Raw genomic sequence first — 25,951 nt, 5'->3', positions numbered from 1 at the left:
AAAAATTCTGCTTGTATGGACTTACACCTTTTTTAAAAAATTCTGTATTATAAACAGCATTGGCATTACTTTAGTAAGCCACAGCATGCCAACTTCTTGTCCTTGAGTCAGCCCAACAGTGTGAAAATGTTTTGCATGATGGGGAGTGATGCCATTGAGAATACAATCACTTCTAACTCTGAAATCTTAAAATTCCACATCATATAAGGAAGACCTTTAAAAAAAACAACAAAACAAAACAAAACAAAACCCCCAAACCAGGAACTTAATGTTTAATCAAATGTATCCTGCAGAGCAGGAAATCCCCTTCAGGACAGGCAGAATATTAAAATTCCCAAGACTATATATACATCCCAGTACAAGTAGCTGGTTTCCACTTCTGCAGCAGGAGTGGTATACACTGTGTAAGTTAATTTTGCTGAGGCCAGGTCTACACTATAAACTTATATTGGTATAACTATGTCGCTCAGGGGTGTGAAAAATCTACTCCCCTAAGCAACACAGCTATACCCACTTAGCCCCCGATATAAATAGCGCTATGTCAATGGAAGGGCTTCTTCTGTCGTCATAGCTACTGCCTCTTGCGAAGGTGGATTAAGTACGCCGATAAGAGCAGCTCTCCAATCGGCATAGTAGCGTCTTCACTGAAGTGCTACAGCAGCACAGCTGAACCGTTGCAGATGCGCCACTGCAGCGTTTTAAGTGTAGTCATGCCCTAATGCTCCTCTAATCTTCAAATCAGCCCTGAACACAATGGTGTGATTGTAACAGACAGAAGTCAGTTGGGACTGGGGCAAGGGTAGCAAAAAATTCCCTCATCCTTTCGTTTTTAAAATTGAATTCAATTAAATCTGTAGGGTGTGGATGGGAAAGATCTGGAGGTCATACTTAAGTGAGGGATGGGAGCAGAGAAAAAGTCAGATTGGAAAAGAAATGTGCTAAGATTGAGCTGGAAACAAGGCATGTGGTAGGAAACGGGGGTGCTGCAGCAGAGTCATGAGGAACCTAGAAGGCAAGAAAGACAGATGAGCAGAAGGAGGTGGACTCTGCCAAGAACAGCAGCTTACTCTAATGCGAGAGCAGCCCCAGCAGGGTACTATGGAAGCATATTGGCTCCCTCATATATATGCAACATTCCTTTCATAATTCAAAACAGCTGAATAAAATGTTTACCAAGCTTCTCATACACAGAATATTTACCTTTGGACTCAGAACAAGCATGAGAAAAATTTAGCCTATAAGGTAATTTTTAAAAACCATTTTAAGACCAGGAAAAAGACTTCTAATGAAAGTGCCTCCTTAACCATAAATATAGTATTGCAAACAGGATGCCACTCCACTATGTGATGCTTTTTTTTTAAACTCTGTATTTTGCTGCAGTGTGCCAGCCTACAGTGCTACTAATATCCACAGAGCACATTTTCTATTCACAGCCTGTCAACTAGAAGTAGCACTAATGCACCCTACACAAAGCTTTGCTTCTCCACTGCAAGAACAGCAGTCAAAGCCTTCTGGGAAGTAGCCGTAGAAAAACAAAAGCTCTAGGGACACAGGTATATGATCTAAAATTGTCATTTGAAGGAACTGGAGTTGGAAGACAATCCTATTTGGAGAGATGGTGTAGGAAGAAACCCTTGAGGGAGGCAGAGAACTATGATGAGAGGTAAAACACAATTGTAGTGGATTGAAGGATAGAGCATGCTAAGGACAAGTCAGAGGGAAAATATATCAGCAACTAGGAGCAAGACCAACAGGAGATGGCAAATGGAATGTTAAGTCAGCAATTAAATGATTGGTAACAACCAAGAGATGATACCTGAAAGAAGGGGAGAATAAAGTACCTGGGGTTCTCTGAGCTAATTATTCCAGATCTTGGCCCATTCCATGTATTTTAAGACAACTGAAAGGAGAAGTTTACCTAAAATGTAGCTAATGTTGTTCAGTCACACTTGTAAGGCAGTGCATGGTAGTTGGCACGGCCATTGTTTCAACTTTGTTATGATAGACATCAATAGACCACCTACCACAAACACTAAAACTTTTCAGAAAGGAAAAGAATAGAAACATTATCTAAACACTAGTAGCTGAACGCCTGTGCTGTCACACTGGTATAATCTATAAAATCATGTGTGGGGAAAAAATTGAACAGTAATAGACCACAAATTCCAGTGGTGACTGCACCTGGTGATATTGCAGGTGTTTCCATCGCTTCACACTGATTCAACAGACATTCCAGGCTTCAGAGGGATGTTTGGGGTTATTGTGTGTGCTGGTTGTGTTGATCTGTACGTGGGTTGTGTTGTGCTGGGAGACTGGTATTGATTTGTGCACATGGCAAATGAGGGTCCCGTGTTACCATGAAGGGCAATGTGTGTTTGGGCTTATTGTATGTGCTAGCTGCGTGGTTTTTCAACTACCAGTTGGTTTCTTAATTTTGAATCAACTAGTCATTGAGCTGACCTATTTAAATAAACTGAAATGAAGTGAATATTCTCTCTGCCCCTCCAGAAAAGGCTACTGTTGTCAAAAGCTGGTTTAGCACTTCGCAAGCCCTGGTTCTAGGTGGTTAACCAGTGACTTCCACCAGTTCAGTCGTTTGGCTTTCTTTAAAACTTGGCACCAAACATGTACTGCTTTTTAAAAATTTAAATTTAAGTGATTTTAATAGATTATAATTAGTTTAGGCATTAATACAGGTTGTCAATTTCAAATTTAATGTAAATAATCCAATATTTTTTATTTTAAAAGAAATCATTGATTTTTATCCATCCTGCTCTAATCAGAGATTTCTAGTACATTCAAATAACCAGCCATTCTCTTTCCCTCAGAGGAGCAAGCTGCTGACGAGCAAGCTGATGACAGCAAGTGATTAGGGTCCTGTAACAATTCAGAAAGCCTTGTCGATGGAAATCATAGGCTGGCTGCAGGAAATATCTTTTGATATAGTATTTTTTAGAGTTCCCCATTAAAGCCTGAACAGGCTTATTGTGAAATTCAAGAAAACATTTCTTTTGAACAGAAGTTGCCAACACAAGATTTTTTAGCACAGCTTCCAGAATTAAATTGATATATCAATGTGGTGATGTATCAATATTTTAGCACAGCTTCCAATATTAAATCAATATATCAATATATCTCACTGTAGGCAATATTTTTAATAAAATGAGACTGACATGATGGGTTGTGGCTGCTGTGTGGGAAGGATTAAAATTTGGTTCCACATATTAATCTTTTCCTGATAAGGTTCTCTAATTGAACCCTTCTAGCCAGCATAGGTCAGTGTGAGCCATTATATTTCAGTACCATGTGCTGGCACATTTTTCTAGTGACAAAGAACAGTGATACAAAAAAGCATTCTATTAAAAAAAAAAAAACAGTAAGACATCAGTTGACCTGTAACACTCCCATTAGTGCACCATGTATGGAAAATCCCAGTGAGTTAATTATAAAAACAAATGAGACTGCTACTGTAGGCTTTCTTTAATTGTCCAAGGATCTCTACTGAACATACTATAAGCAGACTATGGTTAGGATTATTACAATAATAAGAATTGTTTAATAAATAACAAATACTGAATGAAGGTTATACTAGTCTTTTTAGCAGAAGAAAAATATAAACATCTAAATGAGTCGTTTTTTTCTGAAGCTTTGGAAGAAGGACAATACTGAGAATGCTCTCTTGTGGGATATGACGTTCTCCCCCACTTAAAAGAAACTCTAATGGTGCTGATTTGAAGCTGTGCAAAGATTGACGTGCCCATCTCAAACAGGTACCAAGTCTTACACTTGTGTGTTCAGAAATGAAAACAAACTTGACTATGCAGGAACTAGCAAAACTGGGATCCTATGGACTTGTAAAAATATCTAAGATCTACAGGACTAGATGTGATTCTATAATTACACAATGAGGTAGAAAGTTGCCTGTAACTTTTTTAAAGTAATATCTTTATTTAACTCTATGTATATGAGTAAGAACTTCCAACATCAGTTTTCTTCTGCTCAATCTTGCAGTGAAGCATATTTTCTCAATGGAAGTTGTAATGCCACAGTATTCTGATCTCATTGAAGGATTAAGAGTCTGACTGTGAGAAGAAAATTAACCTATTTTATAATGAGTAAAATTAGAGAAATAAATGTACTTAAGAAAGTTCTATTGTAAATTTCCCCATGTGTGCTTGACCCTCAAACTCTACAAATGTGAGATGCTTGCCATTCACTGAAAGAATGGTGGAATGGTACTTTTAATCAGTTTCAGTGTTATTGAGAAGTAAAAAAAATCCCACTCTACTCATGGTCGGAGCGCATACCTTCCTACAATCATTCTACCTTTTTGGCATGTTTTATTGGCTTTCTTGTCTGGCCTTCCATAACATTAACGGGGTCAGACCACATCAAAGGAGCCAGCCCAATTAGATGATGCATCACAAAACTAGATTACTACCAATTAAAGCTGGCATTACAAAAGTCAAGAATGAATATTCAGTGCCTACGTGTCGAGAGTAGGCAGATCTCTTAATTGGACACTAAACTTTAGTAACCGATAAATTCAAGCAAAATACCAGCTCCTTAGCTCTTTTTAAAAAATGGGGTGACTTCTCCAAAAGCCAAAGCTTCATCTATGAAATGATGCTAAATTATACTAAATGTTGTAGACAAGATGACAGTCTTGTCCACAAACAACAGAATGGAAAGCAGACAATGCTCCTGCAGATCATTCGCTTTTATTAAAACACACACAAGCACATATTTATAAATGGTAGTAAATTTCCTCATCAATATTAGTAGGAATGAGACTACTGAAGAAATTAATCATGACAATAACAAATTCAATGCTGTCTGTGCATCTTTTGGGGTTGAGGAATCTTAAAAACAAAATAGCAATATGGACTGATACACAAGTAATAGACAACGATATTGAACTACTCCCTTGCATCTTTTCAAGTGTCTAACAATGGAAACTCCATGCTTCCTAGATAAAATGGTTGTATTCTGTTTACCAGATTCTAGTTTGACAGTAGTCATACCACCTTCTATATATGTACAGGCTGCAGGAAGGAACTAAACTACTTTATTTTGTTACCATCTTCTCTTACACTGTGTACAATGAGATTTCTGACTCCTGCACAGGGATTAGAAAATCCACCCAAGGGAGGAGTGAGAAGTTCTCTGGAAAGTATATGTAAGTAAACCATCAATTTTTGGATAGTCTTTGTTCTGTGCACAGAACACTGTTCGACATAAAATATTGTATTTTCAAATTCTAATACGTACCTGAATAACAAAATACTATTGTCCCATAGGCATTTATAAAAACTAGTCTAATGGTATTTTTATATAATTTTTGTACATACAATTTGAAAACTTACAATTCTTAGCAAATTTTGAAGTTACCAACTGCAATATATTCTGTATTGTTTGCAGTGCAAAGTGCCCATGAACTCTGAGCTTTCCTTTAATGTGCAGGAAAGGAGTTGACATGCATTAACAACAATATGTCATCAAGTAAAAGGGGCACATGGTAACAGTGCTTTCAGTAGACTTCACAGGTAAGACTTCTTGTAGCAATCAGACCTTTATCTAAGTTCATAATCACTTAGGACATATAGAATAATTTACCTAGAAGGAATGAGAGTGGGCATATTTCTATCTAAACACCTATTGAGAAAAACAGGCAGTAAACAAAAGCTCTGAGGTGCATAGTAACACCACATTTATTCTTATAGCACTCCATAATCTGTTCCACAGTTCAACAGTGAAGAGACATAAGTACCTATAAAAAAGATTCAGCCCAAAATTTTCCACCCTTAATACCTATAAAAAAGGTTCAGCCCCAAATTTTCCAACCTTAGTACCTAAAGTTAGGCTCCTAAATAAAACCAGTCTCATTTTCAGATACACTGAGCACTTCTGACAAACAAGCCACATTATCCTAGGCCTACTTTACACACATTTTGTAGTGTGACTTTTTTCACTGAAACAGTTATACTGGTGAAACCGCTAGTGTGGATGCAGTTATACTAATATAACAGTGTTTATACCGGTATAGTTTATTCCCCTTCCCATGAGGAAATAAACTATACTAGTGTAACTGCACCCATTTTACAGGGGGTTATACAATGGTACAACTTTTGTGTTTAGTGTTCAAAGAAGCCTAACTTTAGGAAACTCGGGTTGAAAATTTTGGGCTTAAGTTAGGGTTACCATTCGTCCGGATTTACCCGGACATGTCCTCCTTTTTGTGCTAAAAATAGCGTCCGGGGGGGAATTTGTAAATCACTCAAAATGTCCGGGATTCCCCCCCAGGCAGAGCAGAGCGAGCAGCTGGGAGGGCTGCAGGAAAGTCACGGGCTGGACTCCGGAGCAGCTGTAGAGCTCCTCCTCCCCCCCTCCCTCCCTGCATTCTGAGCCGGCAGCTCCTCCTCCCCTGCAGCCCAGCGCCCCGCTCCCGCAGCACTGTGCAGGGGCAGGGACCGGGTTGTGTGTTGTGCTGGGGAGCGCAGCCATGTGTCCGGCTCGCACAGAGCCCAACACCATGTTCTGAGCAGCAGGGTAAGGGGGCCAGGGGGCAGGAGAAGGGGCAGGGAGGTTCTGGAGGGGGCGGTCAAGAGACGGGGGGGTCGGGAGTTCGGGGGGGGGCTTTTTGGGGGGGTGGAGAAAGTTTTGGGCAGTCAGGGTACAGGTAGGGGGTAGGGTCCTGGGGAGCAGTTGGGGGGGGGTCTTAGGAGGGGGCAGTTAGGGGACAAGGAACAGGGAGTCTTAGGTAGGGGGTGGGGTTCTGGAGGGCAGTTAGGAGCAGGGGTCCCAGGAGGGGGCAATCAGGGGACAAGGAGCGGGGGGGGGGTTGGGAGTTCTGGGGGGGAGCTGTCAGGGGGCAGGAGTGGGGAGAGGGATCGGAGCAGTCAGGGGACAGGGAGCAGAGGGGTTTAGATGGGTTGGGAGTTCTGGGGGGGGGCTGTCAGGGGGTGGGGAGTGGTTGGATGGGGCGTGGGAGTCCCAGGGTTCTGTCTGGGGGTGGGGGTGTGGATAAGGGTTGGGGCAGTCAGGGGACAAGAGGCAGGGAGGCTTAGATCGGGGGTGGAGTCCTGGGGGGGCAGTTAGGGGCAGGGGTCCCAGGAGGGGGCAGTCAGGGGACAAGGAACGGGGGGAGGGTTGGGGGTTCTGGGGGGGCGGGAAGTGGGAGGGGCAGGGGCGGGGCTAGGGCGGGGCTCCTCCCGTCCTCTTTTTTGCTTGCTGAAATATGGTAACCCTACTTAAGTTTTATTCATAACACCAAACACAAGACTGAAAATAAATACTAAGTGGAAATGAATTGCATGCACTAAAAACTATGAAGGAAGGACGTAAGTCCTCTAAGCAGATATTGACTGATACTGAGAAGAAATGACAGTGGTGAAATGCTCTATTCCTATGCTATTGAGTTAACAAGTATTATTAGATCAATAACCTAACTCTCCTATAAAGAAGCACTATTCCTGCAGCTAATAGTCAATAACCACCAGCAGAAAAGAAAATACTACAAAATGAGTGAAGAAAGCATTTGGGAGCATACAAAAGAGCATCCAATATCTGCAAATATTTAAGTGTAATAAAAAAGCTTGTATATTTAAAAAACGAGTAGAGAAACTACAATGCTAAAAAGTCAGAAAACAAAATTTATTTTTCCGCATGAACTACAGTCGTAAATAATTTAAAGTATAGTCCACACCATCCAAACCAGCGACTGTGTATAGCATTTACTTACAGAGTACCGTATATACTCGTTCATTAGCCGTTCATTTATAAGCTGACCCCCCCAAGATCGATAGGTAAAAATAGCAAAAACTGTATGACCCTTTCATAAGCCAACCTTATATTGCAGGGGTTGGCAAATTTTGGCTCCTGGCCCATTAGGGTAAGCCGCTAGCGGGCCTGTGTGACGTTGTGCAGTCTATATGGTTTTATAAAAACACGATAATAAGTGAATATAATGCAACTGGGATAGTTTTATAAAGATTTGATAAGTGAATATAATGCAACTGGGATATGCTTTGTGCAAAAGGTCTCTTGTAAGGTATCATTACAAAGCTCATAATCTACTGAGTGTGATCATCCTATTTGTAGAAATGTACCACTCTTGTATCTAAAACTAGAAATATAAAACATAACTCTGAGGGCCTATTGTAATTATGTAAAGTGTGGGCCATTAATCATGGTTTGGAAGCTTGATGACTCCCATTAACCAGGACCATTGTCTGCAGATGGCTGTGTTTACCTGTTAGTCTTCTTGTATGTGTGTGTGCTGGCAAGTGGGCAATGAAGTCTTGCAGTGACATGTGATCATGTCACCTGAACTGGAATCCATCTTTAACCTGGTGCTTTTCCAGTGATTGGGGGTAGAAACCCAGAGGGACAAAGGGTTCCCGCCTTATGCAAAAGATATATAAAGGGGTGGAAAAGAAGAAAGGGAGAGAGGAGCCATCATGAAGAATACCCTAGCTATCACCTGAGCTGGAACAAGAGCTGTACCAGGGGAAAGAATTGTGCCCAGGCCTAGAAGGTGTCCAGCCTGAGAAAAAAAACTTACTGAAGCATCTCTGAGGGTGAGATTATCTGTATTCAGTTTGATTAGACATAGATTTGCACATTTTATTTTATTTTGTTTGGTGACTTACTTTGTTCTGCCTGTTACCACTTGGAACCACTTAAATCCTATTTTCTGTATTTAATAAAATCACTTTTTATATAGTAATTTACTCCGAGTATGTATTAATACCTGGGGGAGCAAACAACTGTGCATATCTCTCAATCAGTGTTATAGAGGGCGAACAATTTATGAGTTTACTCTGCATAAGCTTTATGCAGGGTAAAACAGATTTATCTGGGTTTAGACCCCATTGGGAGTTGGGCATCTGAGTGCTAAAGACAAGCACACTTCTGTGAGCTGTTTTTGGGTAAACTTGCAGCTATGGGACAAGTGATTCAGACCCCGGGTCTGTGTGGGAGCAGACGGGAGTATCTGGCTCAGCAAGACAGGGTGCTGGAGTCCTGAGCTGGCAGGGGAAACAGGAACAGGGGTAGTCTTGGTACATTGGGTGGCAGCTCCCAAGGGGGTTTCTGTGATCTAACCCGTCACAGCCTGAAAGTTTTGTTTACCTGGAGCGTCCGCAGGCATGGAGCCCCTCAGCTCCCAGTGGCCGCGGTTCGCCGTTCCCAGCCAATGGGAGCTGCGGGAAGTGGCACCACTTCCCGCAACTCCCATTGGCTGGGAACGGCAGACACTGCAAGTAAACAAAATGTCCTGACCCACCAGTGGCTTACCCTGATAGGCCGGGAGCCAAAGTTTTCCGATTCCTGCTATATTTTAAAAATTGGCGTCACAAGAAACACTCAAAAGTTTTACTAGAATTATTTTAATGTAATCTAACGAAAAACCTGTTATAATAATATCTGAACAAATATGTATTCACCTTCAAAATTACAGTCAATATTTAAAATCAGTAAATGGATATTTTAAACAAATACCTTAGAACAGTGGTTCCCAAACTAACAACCTGTGAACCCCTTTCACTAAAATGTTAAGTCTCGCGAACCCCATCCTAAAAATGAATACTTCCAGGGATTTTCTCCTTTATCCGAGTATAAATTATAAAAGCAGTGATCTTGGAAATATAAAATTTGTTTTTATGATGCTTATTACACACTATTTATTATCATTACAGTATTTTTATTACATTATGAAAATGGCAACACTCTTCCAAGATCTCACTTTTGTATCTTGTATCACTTTGAATAAGCCTGTTATAAGACAAGGCTCCTATGTTTCATCAAGGAGTATCAGATGTGAAACAGCATGAATGTATTTAAGAAGCCAACTCAAAGAGTTCCTCCTACACAAGCATTCAGGTCTTGAGCAGTCCAGGCAAACAACGCACGTTAAAACAAAGCTTAAACTTGTTCTTCATAATAATTTAAAAAACAATACTAGCTGCCTATTTAATTTTAAAAACAGCAAAAAATATCCACCTCCCTCTCCGTTTCTTATAAGGAGTCTTGAAGTTAGATATGCTTGCTTTGGTCTGCTTAGCTCTTGGAAGTTCAGGGGCTCCGTGCTGCTGGCCCTGTGCTGCCCAGGGTCTCTAGGGACAGCTCTCTTCGCCATTAGGGATTTTTTTCCCCGAGAACCCCCTGAAACATTTTGTGAACCCCAGTTTGGGAACCACTGCCTTAGAACAATATGAGACTTGCAATGGATTTTTTACCTTCAGTCCATTTGGTATGATGTCCATCTGTTTGCATTTGGAAAGGAAAATGATGTCTGTCTGTATCTGTGCAAGTTATAATGATGGTGGGGTGGAAATTCATTTGCAAATTCAACACCATTAATCTGGGTTTGAATAGGGACTGGGAGTGGCTGGCTCATTACAGAAGCAGCTTTTCTTCTCCTGGAATTGACACCTCCTCATCTATTATTGGGAGTGGACTACATCCACCCTGATTGAATTGGCCCTGTCAACATTGGTTCTCCACTTGCAAAGTAACTCCCTGCTCTCCATGCGTCAGTATATAATGCCTGCATCTGTAACTTTCACTCTATGCATCCGAAGAAGTGAGGTTTTTACCCACGAAAGCTTATGCCCAAATAAATCTGTTAGTCTTTAAGGTGCCACCAGACTCCTTGTTGTTTTTGTAGATACAGACTAAAATGGCTACCCCCTGATACTTGACTTGTATTTGTCGTCTTTCGACATTTGCAGAGCACGCAGACGAATTCCACTTCTAGTGACAACGTACCCATTTTGTCGACATTCAACAACCCAATTATTGAGATCTTTCTCCAGTTCAGGAAATGAAGCGTACCTCGTTGGGACATTTTTTTCTTGCTTCATGGCATGTCTTTTAGTGTTTTATTTTTTCGCCATTCTCTTACGTGCTTCTCATTGATACAGAATTCATGAGCAGCGGCGCAATTATTGTTTGCGTCTGCATATTCAATTTTAAGTTTGAACACTGCGTGATACGCAGACCATTTTCTTTTGATTTCACCATTGTTCATTTTAAATACTAGTTTGAAAATAGATTATTATAGTTATAGATTTTGTAGGACTTTATATAGGAATGTTACCTGCTTTTATCACTGTCAAATTATTATTGTTCTTTGTTTATTTAAAAGCATGTCTGTGGCGATAACAGGCTATTTAAATTTTATTAGAGATTCCATTGATTCTTCACGTTATATTTTCATATTGGCTCGAAGCTTACGAGGTCCATTGGTAGAAATGCATGAAGAGATCTAATTGCACAGTAGCAGACTGACACCAGTGCTTACTGTATTTTTCTGATTGGCTTGTAAGTTGTAGCATTTTGTGAAATGCATGGGTCAAATATCATGCAGATCTGCAGCACTGCTCTTTTGGTATTCATTTCAAGCCAATTTAGTCCAGTAAACAAAGCCTTTGCAACTTTAAAAGGTTGCAGTATTGACATCAATAAATGGGTCGGCAAACTTTGGCTCCCGGCCCATCAGGATAAGCCGCTGGCGGGTCGGGACGTTTTGTTTACCTGTAGCATCCGCAGGCATGGAGCCCCTCGGCTCCCAGTTGCCACAGTTTGCCATTCCCAGCCAATGGGAGCTGCGGGAAGCGGCGCGGGCCGAGGGACGTGCTGGCCGCCACTTCCCGCAGCTCCCATTGGCTGGGAACAGAGAACCACAGCCACTGGGAGCTGAGGGGCTCCATGCCCGCGGACGCTCCAGGTAAAAAAACGACAATGTATTATTAGATATTCAAATCAATATTTCCATAGAGCTTAAAATCATCAAATTTTGGTGTAGACCTGTTTATAAGCCAACCTCCGCTCTTTGATGCGTCACCTTTTTTTACTAAAAATATTTGGCTTATGAACGAGTACATATGTTATTTAAGATACATTAAGATACATCAACTGATTTGATCCACAATTAGACTTGGCAGAACTGGATGTTTATTTTATAAGTTTGATTGAGAATACTGATATTTATTTAAGAAAAAACTTTTTTTTAAACCAATTTACATGTTCACAGTTTACATTTGCACAAAATTATGAAGGGGTCAAAACGGGGGGGGGGGGGAGGGAATCATTTAATGACACTAGACCAGGGGTTCTCAAAGTTCATTGCACCATGACCCCCTTCTGACAACAAAAATTACTACACGACCCCAGAAGAGGGGACCGAAGCCTGAGACGTCCCAAGCCCCAGCCGGGGCAGGGAGGGGGGGGGAGGCTAAAGCCAAAGCCCGAATCCCACCACCCCAGGCAGGGAGGGAGGAGGGGAGGACGGGGACAAAGCCCAAGGGCTTCAGCTTCAGGCCAGGGGCCTGTAACCTGAGCCCCACCACCCAGGGCTGAATCCCTTGGGCTTTGGCTTCAGCCCTGGGCGGTAGGGCTTGGGCTTCAGACCGAGGCGGTGAGGCTCAGACTTCAGCTTTGGCCCCCAGCAAGTCTAACGCCAGTTGTAGCGACCCCATTAAAACAGGATCATGACCCACTTTGAGGTCCCAACCCACAGTTTGAGAACTGTTGCACTAGACATTGAGATTCAAATAATTAAAGCTTTATAACTGTTAAAACCACAAACTGGCATCGCCACATGTCAAAATATACAATTTAAATATCTTTTAATCTAACTCTAAGAAGTTCTCAAGATGCATTTTTCTTACTTTGCCTATCAGTAAATTTTGATTACTGATGGAAATATTTTTCATCAGTTTATATGTGCGCAGCAAAATCGATGTTTTTACTGATATTTACCAATAAAAATCTAATCCTTCCAAGCCTACGTATAATCAAGGACTCTGAAAAGGACTCCTACACTCTTGCTAACATTAACGGTTACTTATTTTTTTAAATCCCTCTCTTCATAAATATTTCCGCACTTTAAAAGAAAATTGTTATGACTGCAGGACACCACAAAATGCAGAGTTCCTACAAAGTGGCTAAGAAACCCTTGATTTGGGAAAGAGACATGTAGACAAGGGTCTCATTTGCTTGTTCTGTCTATACTCACAATTGTCTTGTGATTAGAAACCGTGGTGACCCTTATCAGCAATCTAATTTACTATATATCAGTAAGTAAGAATATTACTTAGAGAGAGGAATATAATAATAATAATAATATGGAGATATACCTATCTCATAGAACTGGAAGGGATCCTGAAAGGTCATCGAGTCCAGCCCCCTGCCTTCACTAGCAGGACCAAGTACTGATTTTGCCCCAGATCCCTAAGTGGCCCCCTCAAGGACTGAACTCACAACCCTGGGTTTAGCAGGCCAATGCTCAAACCACTGAGCTATCCCTCCCCCCATGAAGAGGGCAAACTGGTTATGGCATTCCAAATAAATTTGTGGCTTCGAGAAAGAACCATTTGACTTAAAAAGAGTGCATTGCTGTTTTTCACAACCTATCATCTCTCCACTCTCTCTCTCAAAAGCTTTAATGACACAACTTGAACTTTGAGTATATTCATCTATAGACTGTTCAAAACCTTATTACATAAGTCATAGGGAAGGGAGGCGTATGACCAATACCTCTTCATAAATAAAATGCTTAAAAAGTACCTAACCTCAATATGGGTCTAAAGACTACTTGCTTTTAAATCAAAGAAATAGGTAACACTTTGTCTGAAATAATCTCTCTGCTTGTACATAATTCTTTCAGAGACCAATCTGAAAGCACAAGTCACTCTGTCTAGGTATATCACTACACCCTGTCTGAAAGGATTCTACTACAGCAAAGACTATTATCGTTAAGTATCAAGTTATTTTAGCAGATGAAGAAATATTCACCACTAAACAGCTGACATGATCAGCTGTCTATAGTTTCAGCCACAGAACATGTTTGACAACTGTGCTATGTAACATGTTATGCACTCCTTATCTGATGAGATCATGAGCCATAAAGACACTAAGAATCCAACCAGTATACCAGGTTTCCCTTCACATTAGATAAGTCACTTTTTGTATCTTTTCCTAGGTTTTAAATCCCCTTCTCTCAGGGAGCACAATGAAGATTCCTCTTCTACCAAACCCAAAGACTCTGGGGCATAATATTCAAGAGTTACTTTCATTTTCCTAAAAACAATGTAGCTGCTAGAACGCAGCCTGCTATGGAGGCAGCTTACAATCACCAGATAAGCTAATGTGGGCACCACTCTCCACATTTGATCCTTTGCTATTTCCAATTTTCAGCCACTGAAGTCGTATTGAAAATAGTCCGATGACACAGCCCCTTTTGTCTTGAATGGGCACAGGATTGATCCACATGAAAGGGCTTTTTCTGAATTATGTAAATCAGGGCACCAAGTAAAAAGCCACAGAACAGAGGAGATTTAAATAACAAGGAAAAATTAGAAAAACAATATAGGCCCGAGGTAGATCTGGAAATCCAGAGCAAGGAAAGAAAAATAGTGCACCTGTTGGCAGAATATGTCATGTAAACAACTTAAAACCTTTTACAGTCTAACGGAGATGCGCAGAGCTAGGATTCAGGAGCCTAGTTGCTGCTCCCAACTCTGTCACACACTTCCCATGTGACCCTGGATAAGTCACTTAATTCATGTTTCTCCATTTTCCCATCTGAGAAATGTTGATAATGAGACTTTTGTGAAATGCTCTGACATCAAAAGGTGAAAAGAGCTATACAAATTCCATGTATTATTTGCGGACAGGAGTAAAAGAATGGGTTAAAATAGTTTAAAGTACTAAAATTGCTCAGGAGACCGCATGCCAATTTATGTGCTTTTGCAATCACATTTTTCTATGAAAAAAAATTCCCCAAACTTATTGCTGTGTTAAAGCATCACACAAACAAAAGGTGAACCTATCCAACTATACAGGGAAAAAGTGAAAGTGGCTACACACACAAACAAAAAATATAGAAAAAAGTATTTTAATTTCCTTCAACCACAGTAATCCTAAATATTAATTATAATATATTTAAAAAATGGTTCAGAGAAGTGTGATTTTTCTACTCAATAGCATCCCCTTTAAAGCCTTGATCCTGCAATCAGATGCACATGGATGAACCTCTACACCCACATGGAGCTCCACGGAAGTCAATGGGGATTCATGAAAGCACAGGAGTCTGTCTATATGGATCAAATGGCAGAATCAGGGCCTCCAGTTGCACATTTAAAAATCACAGAGTCCAGAAATGCAAAGTTAAGGTTCTAACAGTAACATGGAGTAGGCTGCATTGCACAGTCTAAAGTATTATGCCACATATTGTATATAAAACACTAAATATATTAAGCTACATATTCACTCAAAAGCACAGGAATAGCAAATACTATCTATTCTCAGTGCAATTATGACCCCATCAACTGAGATTTTAATACCACCTGATTGGTTGAAGGGGATGATCAGGAAGAATGGCATGTATAGTAAATAGTAATATTCTATTATACATACGGAGAATATTAAAGCAGGTAAAGTGTTCCTATCAATACTACCTCAATTGTAGCACTTTGTTCAAAGAATACAAGATATTTCAAGGTTCTGGGGTAGATAATATCAGCTGAGGGAGGTTTCTGTCAATCATGTAGGATGGCAAATTTCCCTCGTGTAGTTGCCCAAATTGGTGGATAACTACGTGAAGGGAAAGTGTTTATACAATGCACTCCAATAAACCATGAAGCTTCCCAGAGAAAGAAGATAACCCACATGACATACTTCCATACTGCCTCTTACTCCTTTTCTGAAGTCTCAGAGCAGGACTTTAAACATCATAGAACAAGTTGCTTCTGAAAACACAGAAATGAAATGCTTGTCTAGGTTTACAATAAAATACAAATGATTTGACATGAATATACAAACATTAATTTCTGTCAATGAGATGTTCTTGAACTATGTGATTATGGAAGCTGTGCGTTTTTAATGTGGATTTAGGAATAAGCTAATATGTCCAGAAAACAAGTTGAAATAGAAAATGTGATTGGGCTGCAGAGACTGCAACATACCATAGTTTAAAAAAAAAAAAAAAAAAAAAAAAAAAAAGACTGATCACATTCTCATTTGAGAAAATTCATCAATTTAAAAAAAGCAGCAGATGCCAGAGTTTACTGTACTCCCACTCTGGAGAAAAAATGTGATTTATTACAGAAGAAAAATGCTTATCCATTTAACAAGCTATGTTCACCAATAGCATTCAATAACTTATGAAATACTTTATGAATCATGCAATTGTCTAAAATGACTGCTAAACCCCCTTCTATCTTAGACACATGTTCATGTTGTTGTTTTTTTAAAAACTTTGGGCTTTGCAATTTCAAAATGAATAACATTAATGGCAAGCAAACAGCAATACGAAATATGCAATCATAAATAAATAAGAAAAACTATTTTAATACCTATGAAGCAACAGATACTTGAGGTGCCATGTTATCCTACTCTCAGAATATTTTCCTCCAGCAATTGCTTTTTTCTAAGTTTCATTCCTTTAGCAGGTGTGGGCTCAACCCACAGGTTGGTTTTTTTGTGTGTTCCTTTTATAAAGTAATTATTTATTTTTGCAAAGAACAGAAAAGACCACACTAGTGGCTATGCAGGAAATGTTGTCTGGATTCCTTAGAGTTTTTAAAACAAACATTTCAGTTTGAAGTAACAGAAGTCCAAATCTGTGTGACTATGTATTGTAGAAGGAGGAGGAAGAGTGAAAAGAATAGAGCTATCCAATCATATCCCCACATATCTTTGCCAATGTCCATGGGCATATCAATAGCTTATAGGAAACAGATTCAAAGATCCTTCTAACGGATCTAAAAAAAACCCAGCTTGGACAACTGGTTTTGATCCATCTTCAGAAAAACAACATTGACCAATGAGATTAAGTCTCTGCACCATAATCAGACCTAAAATCAGATAAGAGGTCGAAGGAATTCAGATCTCTAGAAATTGTCAGAGCTGTTTCACCAACATTTCTTGATAATCTGCACTAAAAATGGGTTACTAGACTTAGGGCAATGACTGCCAAAATTTTCTATGTCAAATGATAGTTTATTGAGCAGAGGCTTAGCAACCACAATGAGGCTCCTAAATTCCTTTTGAAAATGGGACTTAGGAAATTATTGAAAATTTTACAACTTAGCTTTTCTTTTTTCCTTCAAAAACTTAAGACCTGAAGAATGCAGAAAGTTAACTTTTCCACAGGTGAATTTGTATAGTTAGCTAGGATAGGATAATTTGGTTTGTGGTTAAAGAATTTAATTTCAACTGCCACTTAACTGTTTATACAACAGGGTAAAGATAAGGCAAATTGTATTCAGGCTGCTTTAGTAATACAAGACGGTGACTAAGTGTAAATGCAAATTAATTTAAAATTTATCAGCAGCCTAGAAAAATAAGAGTTTTAGTTTTCTTCCTGGTTACCTTGAGAATGCTAGATTTTCCTATCTCCTCAGGATAAAGGACCATAACTGGTCTCTACAGCCTTAAACTAATATATTATGACTAAGCCTTAATCCTCAATAGAAAAAAGCAAAGTAATTGCTTTTCTGAGCCTTATTAACACACACAGATGTGCACACACTGTATTAATAAAACGGGAATACCTTTGAGTCTTATATAACACTTAAAATAAAGAGCGTTTATATTTATTGACTCTGGTGAATTACATAGCTCTCAATGTTCTACACTATCCTGCTGTCTGGTAAGAAGGACAACACAAAATACAGCTATGTAAGAATTTATCAAAAGCATTCTGCAATTGTCAGGAGAACTAACCTGATTGATTCAAAAAGAACAAATAGCTGTTGTGTTTTTATTCCTTTTATCTGACCCAAAAGGGAAAATACATTACAATGTGGAGAGAGCACTTAGGGACTACTAGTGGAAAAAGTTATGTAAGCACAAATTATAAGAATGCCCTTTCTGATTACTTGAATTAGAAGTGGGGATGTGTGCTAGAAATGGCCTGTAGAGATTTACAAACCTTTTGAGTTGGTTTAGATACTTTGCAAGAAAGGCTATCTAGACCATGCAGCAAACCAACTTATTCAGTAGAGAGGTTGATGGACCTGTGTCAGTCACTCTTTATTTACATAAGTCAGTGACAATTGTGATCTGCAGAAGGAGAGCATCAATTCTAATAAGCTCACATCCCCTCACCCCAAAAAAACCTATGGACCTTTTGAACACTCACATGTATCAGTCCACCTCTATATTTTTGCTGTTTGAGGGAACAGGAGAAGTAGGAATCCATAAACTCGCTTTTAAGGCTTCCCTGTCAAATATAATAGCCTTTTTGCTACATATAGCCGTAGTGTGGGACTGGCAAGATTTACACTTGCGTGTGTGTGTGTGTGACCAAGTTGAGGGAAGGATCTGTAATTAAAAACTGAAGCCTGCATTTTGTCCTAGAAGATTTTTCTTTGGAAAAAAAAAATGAATTTGAATTGGACTCCACAGGCAATGAGCCAAGGAAGGCTGATCAACTTCACTGTCTCAGCACTAGACCACCGAATTTCTGCTAAATCTGTAGGGTAAAATTTTCAAATGAGTTTAAAACAACTTAAGGTGTCTACATCTACCCCACATTGCAGTGCAGACTACGGACATGTGAACTGAAGAGCACAAAGTGTTGTGCCATAGCTGCCCCATGTGAATGCTGCTGACACAAAACTAGAAGATACCCAGATTGCGTTAACCGAGTCCTCGAACCAGTCTATATTAACACAAACTGGGTACCTTCTAGTTTGCATCAGCAGTGTCCATGTGGGGCAGCTACAGCGCAACACTGATGTGCTCTTCAGTTCACACCTCCACTGAGTGCAGCGTAAACAAGCTCTAGATTTCATGGATTTAGGGCAACTCATTGGGTTGGCATGTAAGGGAACAGAGGAAGGTGGATATGGAGAAAAGATTCAATGAACTAAGGGGACATTCAGGGAGCTGAAGAAGCTAAGCTGTCTCCTTATTCCCTACACACCTCCCTCCCTACACTACTGGCCACTGTTGCCCAAAACCAGCTCAGCTCCAATGCCCAACTTCCACAGCCCCTAGTCCATGCATCCTCCTCACTAATTCACCTCCCCATACTAGTTATGAAGAATTTTGTTTAAAAAGACAAAAATATAAACACTGAAATGTCAAATACAGAACAAAGGACAGGACGTACGAAGTACAAATTCACATGCACTCACAATAGGGCAAAGACACAGAAACAGATACTTGTCAAAAAACCCACAAACAAATGATGCCAAAAGAAAAGGAAGATTTTATTAAATCTTTTCATGACAGGGCTGCTTTATTCACACATCTTTAAAATATAGAACCACTAGTAGCTAACTGATAAGAGTGAAGGGTATCCCACCCAACACCTGCTTTGGCAGTTCAGTTTAATAGCAGTCCTTTGCTAAGCTTTGACAATTACTCCCACATTCCCCCCTGAGAGACTAATGGTTTGCTAAAAATAAAATGGAGATTAGCATTTACAGTGAACTGCCTAAGCAATGCACAATTTGACAGAAGGTGAAATTAATCAACTCTGTGGTGTGCTAATGTCCAGATTTTCCTTTGAAGGTCCACATTTAAACTGAACCAATCTAGTTGAACACATTTATGTTTAAATCAATGGCACAAAATACTATTTTTGTTTTCCATTTCAACAGTTTGGTACCTTAGAATACTGTAGTAAAGCTTCTCACTTAACATAGAGCAAAATGATTCTACATCAGTATCACAGGCCTTTGTTTAGCACCGAAAAAAACAAATTACAAAAAAGTGGATTTAAGCAAAAGGCAAAAACTTACTGTAATTTCATGGCATGTTGGCCAATACACAGAACTTAGCTTCAGCATCCATACAATGAATAGTATGACCTGGGAAAAAAGCAGAATATGACCATTAAAAATATCAGGACAAAAATATATAATAATACTGACAAATATATCAATTGACATCTTGTAAATAGGATTACTGATGAAGTTAAAAGAAGAAAGAAAGAAAGACTGTCAAGCTTCTCTCCTTTTCCATGGAAGCGGAAAAATCTTTAAGCCATGGGGGGGAGGGGGGGGAGGGGGGAAGGAGACAGAAAGGATGGTGGAAATGTTTAAAACACAACAATAAGCCAGCTACTTTAAACAACAAAATAGGTGGTCTTTTTAAAAAGGAATATTTAAAAAAAATATTACTATTACAAATTGCACTGAGTATAGACAGAAATTTATAAGTACTTCTTGATGCTAACTCCTAAGAGAAGACAACTATATGTAGAGATTAACTACTATTTTTGTTTAAAGATTTAGCAAAAACACATCAAATCACAGAAGATTAGGGGTTGGAAGAGACCTCAGGAGGTCATCTAGTCCAACCCCATGCTCAAAGCAGGACAAACACCAACTAAATCATCCCAGCCAGGGCTTTGTCAAGCCGAGCCTTAAAAACCTCTAAGAATGGAGATTCCACAACTTCCCTAGGTAATCCATTGCAGTGCTTCACCACCCTCCTAGTGAAACAGTTTTCCTAATATCCAACCTAGACCTCCCCCACTGCAACTTGAGACCATTGCTCCTTGCTCTGTCATCTGCCACCACTGAGAACAGCCTAGCTCCATCTTCTTTGGAACCCTCCTTCAGATAGTTGAAGGCTGTTATCAAATCCCCCCTCACTCTTCTCTTTTGCAGATTAAATAAGCCCAGTTCCTTCAGCCCCTCCTCATAAGTCATATGCCCCCAACCCCCTAATCATTTTCGTTGCCCTCCGCTGGACTCTCTTCAATTTGTCCACATCCTTTCTGTAGTGGGGGGCCCAAAACTAGACGCAATACTCCCTCACCAGTGCCAAACAGAGGGAATAATCACTTCCCTCGATCTGCTGGCAATCCTCCTACTAAGGTAGCCCAATATGCCGTTAGCCTTCTTGGCAACAAGGGCACACTGTTGACTCACATCCAGCTTCTTGTCCACTGTAATCCCCAGGTACTTTTCTGCAGAACTGCCGCTTAGTTAATTGGTCCCCAACATGTAGCGGTGCATGGGATTCTTCCGTTCTAAGTGCAGGACTCTGCACTAGTGCTTGTTAAACCTCATCAGATTTCTTTTAGCCAAATCCTCCAATTTGTCTAGGTCACTCTGGACCCTATCCCTACCTTCCAGTGTATCTACCTCTCTCCCCAGCTTAGTGTCATCCACGAACTTGCCGAGGGTGGAATCCATCCCATCATCCAGATCATTAATGAAGTTGTTGAACAAAACCAGCCCCAGGACAGACCACTGGGGCACTCCGCTTGATACCGGCTGCCAACTAGACAGAGCCGTTGATCATTACCCATTGAGTCTGACGATCTAGCCAGCTTTCTATCCACTTTATAGCCCATTCATCCAATCCATACTTTTTAAACTTGCTGGCAAGTATACTGTGGGAGACCGTATCAAAAGCTTTGCTAAAGTCAAGATATATCACGTCCACTGCTTTCCCCATATCCACAGAGCCAGTTATCTTATCATAGAAGGCAATCAGGTTGGTCAGGCATGACTTGCCCTTGGTGAATCCATGTTGACTGTTCCTGATCACCTTCCTCTCCTCCACGTACTTCAAAATGGATTCCTTAAGGACCTGCTCCATGATTTTTCCGGGGACAGAGGTCAGGCTGACCGGTCTGTAGTTCCCCGGATTCTCCTTCTTCCCTTTTTTAAAGATGGGCACTATGTTTGCCTTTTTCCAATTGTCCAGGACCTCCCCCGATCACCAAGAATTTTCAAAGATAATGACCAATGGCTCTGCAATCACATCAGCCAACTCCCTCAGCACCCTCGGATGCATTAGATCTGGCCCCATGGACTTGTGCATGTCCAGCTTTTCTAAATAGTCCTTAACCTGTTCTTTCACCACCGAGGGCTGCTCACCTCCTCCCCATACTGTGCTGCCCAGTGCAGCTGTCTGGGAGCTGACCTTGTCTGTGAAGACCAAAGCAAAAAAAGCATTGAGTACTTCAGCTTTTTCCACATCATCTGTCACTAGGTTGCCTCCCCCATTCAGTAAGGGTCCCACACTTTCCCTGACCTCCTTCTTGTTGCTAACATACCTGTAGAAAACCTTCTTGTTACCCTTCAAATCCCTTGCTAGCTGCAACTCCAATTGTGCTTTGGCCTTCCTGATTATACCCTTGCATGCTCGAGCAATATTTTTATACTCCTCCCTATTCATCTGTCCAAATTTCCACTTCTTGCACATTTCCTTTATGTGTTTAAGCTCACCGAAGATTTATCTATTAAGCCAAGCTGGTCGCCTGCTATATTTGCTATTCTTTTTGCACATCGGGATGGTTTGTTCCTACGCCCTCACTAAGGCTTTTTTAAAATACAGCTAGCTCTCCTGGACTCCTTTCCCCCTCTTATTAGCCTCCCAGGGGATCTTACCCATCAATTTCCTGAGAGAGTCAGTGTCTGCTTTTCTGAAGTCCAGGGTTCGTATTCTGCTGCTCTCCTTTTTTCCTTTTGTCAGGATCTTGAATTCGACCATCTCATGGTCACTGCTGTCCTGGTTGTCACCCACTTCTATTTTCCCTACCAATTCTTCCTTGTTTGTGAGCAGCAGGTCAAGAGGAGCACGGCCCCAGTTGGTTCCTCCAGCACTTGCACAAGGAAGTTGTCCCCAACACATTCCAAAAACTTTCTGGACTGTCTGTGCACTGCTGTATTGCTCTCCCAGCAGATCTCAGGGTGATTGAAGTCCCCCATGAGAACCAGGGCCTGTGATCTGTAAACTTCTGTTAGTTGTCCGAAGAAAGCGGATAGCTCAGTGGTTTGAGCATTGGCCTGCTAAACCCAGAGTTGTGAATTCAATCCTTGAGGGGGCCACTTAGGGATCTGTGGCAAAAATCTGCCTGGGGATTGGTCCTGATTTGAGCAGAGGGTTGGACTAGATGACCTCCTGAGGTCCCTTCCAACCCTGGGATTCTATGAAAGCCTCGTCTACCTCATCCTTGTGGTCTATAGCAGATGCCTACCACAACATCACCCTTGTTGCTCTCACCTCTAAACTTAACCCAAAGACTCAACAGGCTTTTCTCCAGTTTCATACTGGAGCTCTAAGCAATCATACTGCTCCCCTACATACAGTGCAACTCCTCCACCTTTTCTCCCCTGCCTGTCCTTCCTGAACAATTTATACCCATCCATGACAGTGCTCCAGTCATGTTAGTTACCCCACCAAGTCTCTCTTATTCCAATCACATCATAGTTCCTTGACTGTGCCAGGACTTCCAATTCTTCCTGCTTGTTTCCCAGGCTTCTCGCGTTCGTGTACAGGCACAGACAAGCACTTGGAGCAGCATGAACTGCTGTAAAAAAGCAGCAACAAAATACTTCCAATCTCCCCCCAACTACACACCAACCATCTAAGATAGACTGTAGGCACCTTTACAATGAGAAAATAGCAGCAGATAGTTTGGAAAGGGGACTTTGAGTGAAGAGGGCTGATAAGGGAGAAAAATATTGTAGTGATTCAAGAGAAACCTCGTATTACTGAAAGAGTGCAGAGGAAGCCTGCAAATATGGAGAACATAGAAGATCCTGGTTCTAGACAGGGAGGCTAGTATAAGAATCACAGGGTTAGAATGGACCGCAAGTGTCATCTAGTCTAACCCCCTGCCAAGACGCAGGATGTGTATAGAACACAGGATTTTGTAGAAGATGGGAAACCTGATTGTGGATGGGCAGTGGTAGCCTGCTGTAGAAGCAAAAAGGGTTTGGAATACAATAGATGAAATCCTGGCTCCACTGCTGTTACTGGGAATTTTGTCACTGACATCAATGGGACCTGGATTTCACTCAGAATGATGTACTTTAATAACTGTTGATGCTGCACATCTACATGTTTATTATTATCGTATTAGATTACACTGACAATCCTAGAATCAGGGAAGGTTTCCTTAGCAGGGAAAAGTATTTCAGTACAAACTTACACGCAAGTAGACAAGGGTAAAAAAAATTAAGCACTTCATAATTGTTGTCTATACAGAAATGTATACCCCACCCCCAATCCTGCTTTTGTTAGTATTAGTCTGTTCTTCCCCCATCTCCTGTTTCTTGAAACTAACTTAAGTATAGAGAGATGTACTATCCCCATTCATGAAATGATTACATTATATTTTAAACAATAAAAACAAAGAAAAATATGATATTGTAGAAAAAATTTCTTGTACTCTACTTAATCCAGACTAAGTTCTCTTGCCTGTCACTGAATAGCTGAGGCTGAGATGAGTGTGTTAAAGGAGTCCTTTTTTTTTTTTTTTAAACACCCTGGCTTGTAAAGAAAAGGTTTTGAACTCTGGGTATGTGTAAGTTAACACATTAGAAAAATCATCTTTTTTAAAGTGACATTTTGTCTAGCACTTTTTGATTCTCCTCATACTTATCAAATTTTCTTCCAAATGTGTCTTTGTTTTAAATATTTATAACAGGAAGAACTGCATGTAAAAACAAAAAAAATGATTTTGGAGACATGATAATTATGCCCATGAATATCCTGAAGATATGATAATTCATTAAGGACAAACCTCAAATGAAAGATGAAGGTATCTTATGAAGAGGATATTTATTTGTGTTTCAATCCCACAGAAACCTATTAGGCATTTATTTATACCTTAGCATTTACTTTTATGTAAGCACTACCAAATAAACTGCAGTAGTGTCATGTTAATGTCTCTTGGCAAAAGGAGTCTGCTCATCTATTCAGCATGATTTTAAATATCATTGAGGGGGCTACAGTTGAAAATAGGAGTCATGGTGATTTCAATTACTGTATCAAGAACTATAAAACATGCTGGAATAACAATTCTTAAAACAAAAAAAATAAGTGGAAAAAGTTAGATTAACAGAACAAGGGTCTTTGATAAGTCCTGTGCAAAAATACATATTTTAGGTTTTAAATATAGAACAGTCCTGGAATGTTCTTTGATCACAAATTCTGAATCCAATGAGAGAATATCAGAATCCCAAAAAGGGGATGACATGTTAATTTCAGAGAAAGCATGACATTATTCTCGTTTAGCTCTGATCACTTGTTTGTTACTTCATAAAACAAAGCATTTTTTCTGAACCCTTATGACAGACATTTTACACATTTATGAGTAAAGGAAACCTGTTTTTCCATAAGTATTGCAACTTCCACATAGGCAACATGGCACAGAAGTCAACATGGCATTATTAGATATTTAGAATGGGTTGAAGGGAGTAGATACCTTTATATACAAAGCGTTAATTTCAATTTTGGAAGCTAAGAATCAAATAACCTAACCCGATGTTCATTGCATTTATTAAGTCATCAGTTTGCTGCATGAATTCTAGGCTCCTTCTGTTTCAGTATGCTGCATAAATCAAAGCACAGTGTTTGCTTTCTTTTATACAGTAATAACTTAGCATTTTGGCTTGAGCTCTAAATAGATACATCCTTTCTAGAAATTTGAAATTAAGCCAATACAGAGCTCCATTCACTACAAAACCATACAAAGCAAACATGCTTATTTCCTACCATCCCATTCAGCTGCTCAGCACTAACCACTATCGAACAATCCACTACAAACAAAAGTTTGGTACACATTTGTTCATTCCCTTCACACACACAAAGGGTTGCCAAAACACACAGTTCAAGATACAAACACAATTATTTGTTAACCACCCACATGTTCACTGCTGTACAATACAACTATTCAGACAGTGCCTGTCCAAAGAGCTAAAAGGCACAAGCAGATAACATGCACTGAGAGAGGTAGAAGAACATGTTAACTTAGAAATCCCTCTCTCCCAACCTATTTTGGATAAATATTTTAGAACAATGGATCTGCACTATAATTTTGATTGCTAAAAGAGACAGTGCAGTATAAGTATTTGAAGGGTAAGATATTGCAATGTTACCAAATCTTAGAATTTTTGACAAAGTCTCAAGTGCATTGAATCTTTTAAGCTATGTTGAAAAGGATTAAAATACCAAATTTGGGGCA

At 40.1% G+C, this 25,951-nt stretch overlaps 1 protein-coding gene across 10 annotated transcripts in view; it reads right to left on the bottom strand.

The window, feature by feature from the left end:
* Positions 1–25,951, bottom strand: part of SIPA1L1 (signal induced proliferation associated 1 like 1) — a 383,806-nt gene that overhangs the window by 143,861 nt on the left and 213,994 nt on the right. For 8 of the 10 annotated variants that reach the window (XM_065595303.1, XM_005309363.5, XM_065595300.1 and 5 more), the window contains one exon: positions 19,761–19,829. The gene's annotated coding sequence lies outside the window, so the exon portion shown is untranslated. Of the gene's footprint in view, positions 1–15,684; positions 15,756–19,760; positions 19,830–25,951 lie in introns of all 10 variants that reach the window. The other 2 variants (XM_042849374.2, XM_065595302.1) reach the window with 1 other exon arrangement.

The sequence above is a fragment of the Chrysemys picta genome, chromosome 4 (genome assembly GCF_011386835.1).
Source record: "Chrysemys picta bellii isolate R12L10 chromosome 4, ASM1138683v2, whole genome shotgun sequence".
In the NCBI taxonomy this organism is placed as follows: Eukaryota; Metazoa; Chordata; order Testudines; family Emydidae; genus Chrysemys; species Chrysemys picta.
This window is presented reverse-complemented; position numbering and strand designations above follow the sequence as displayed.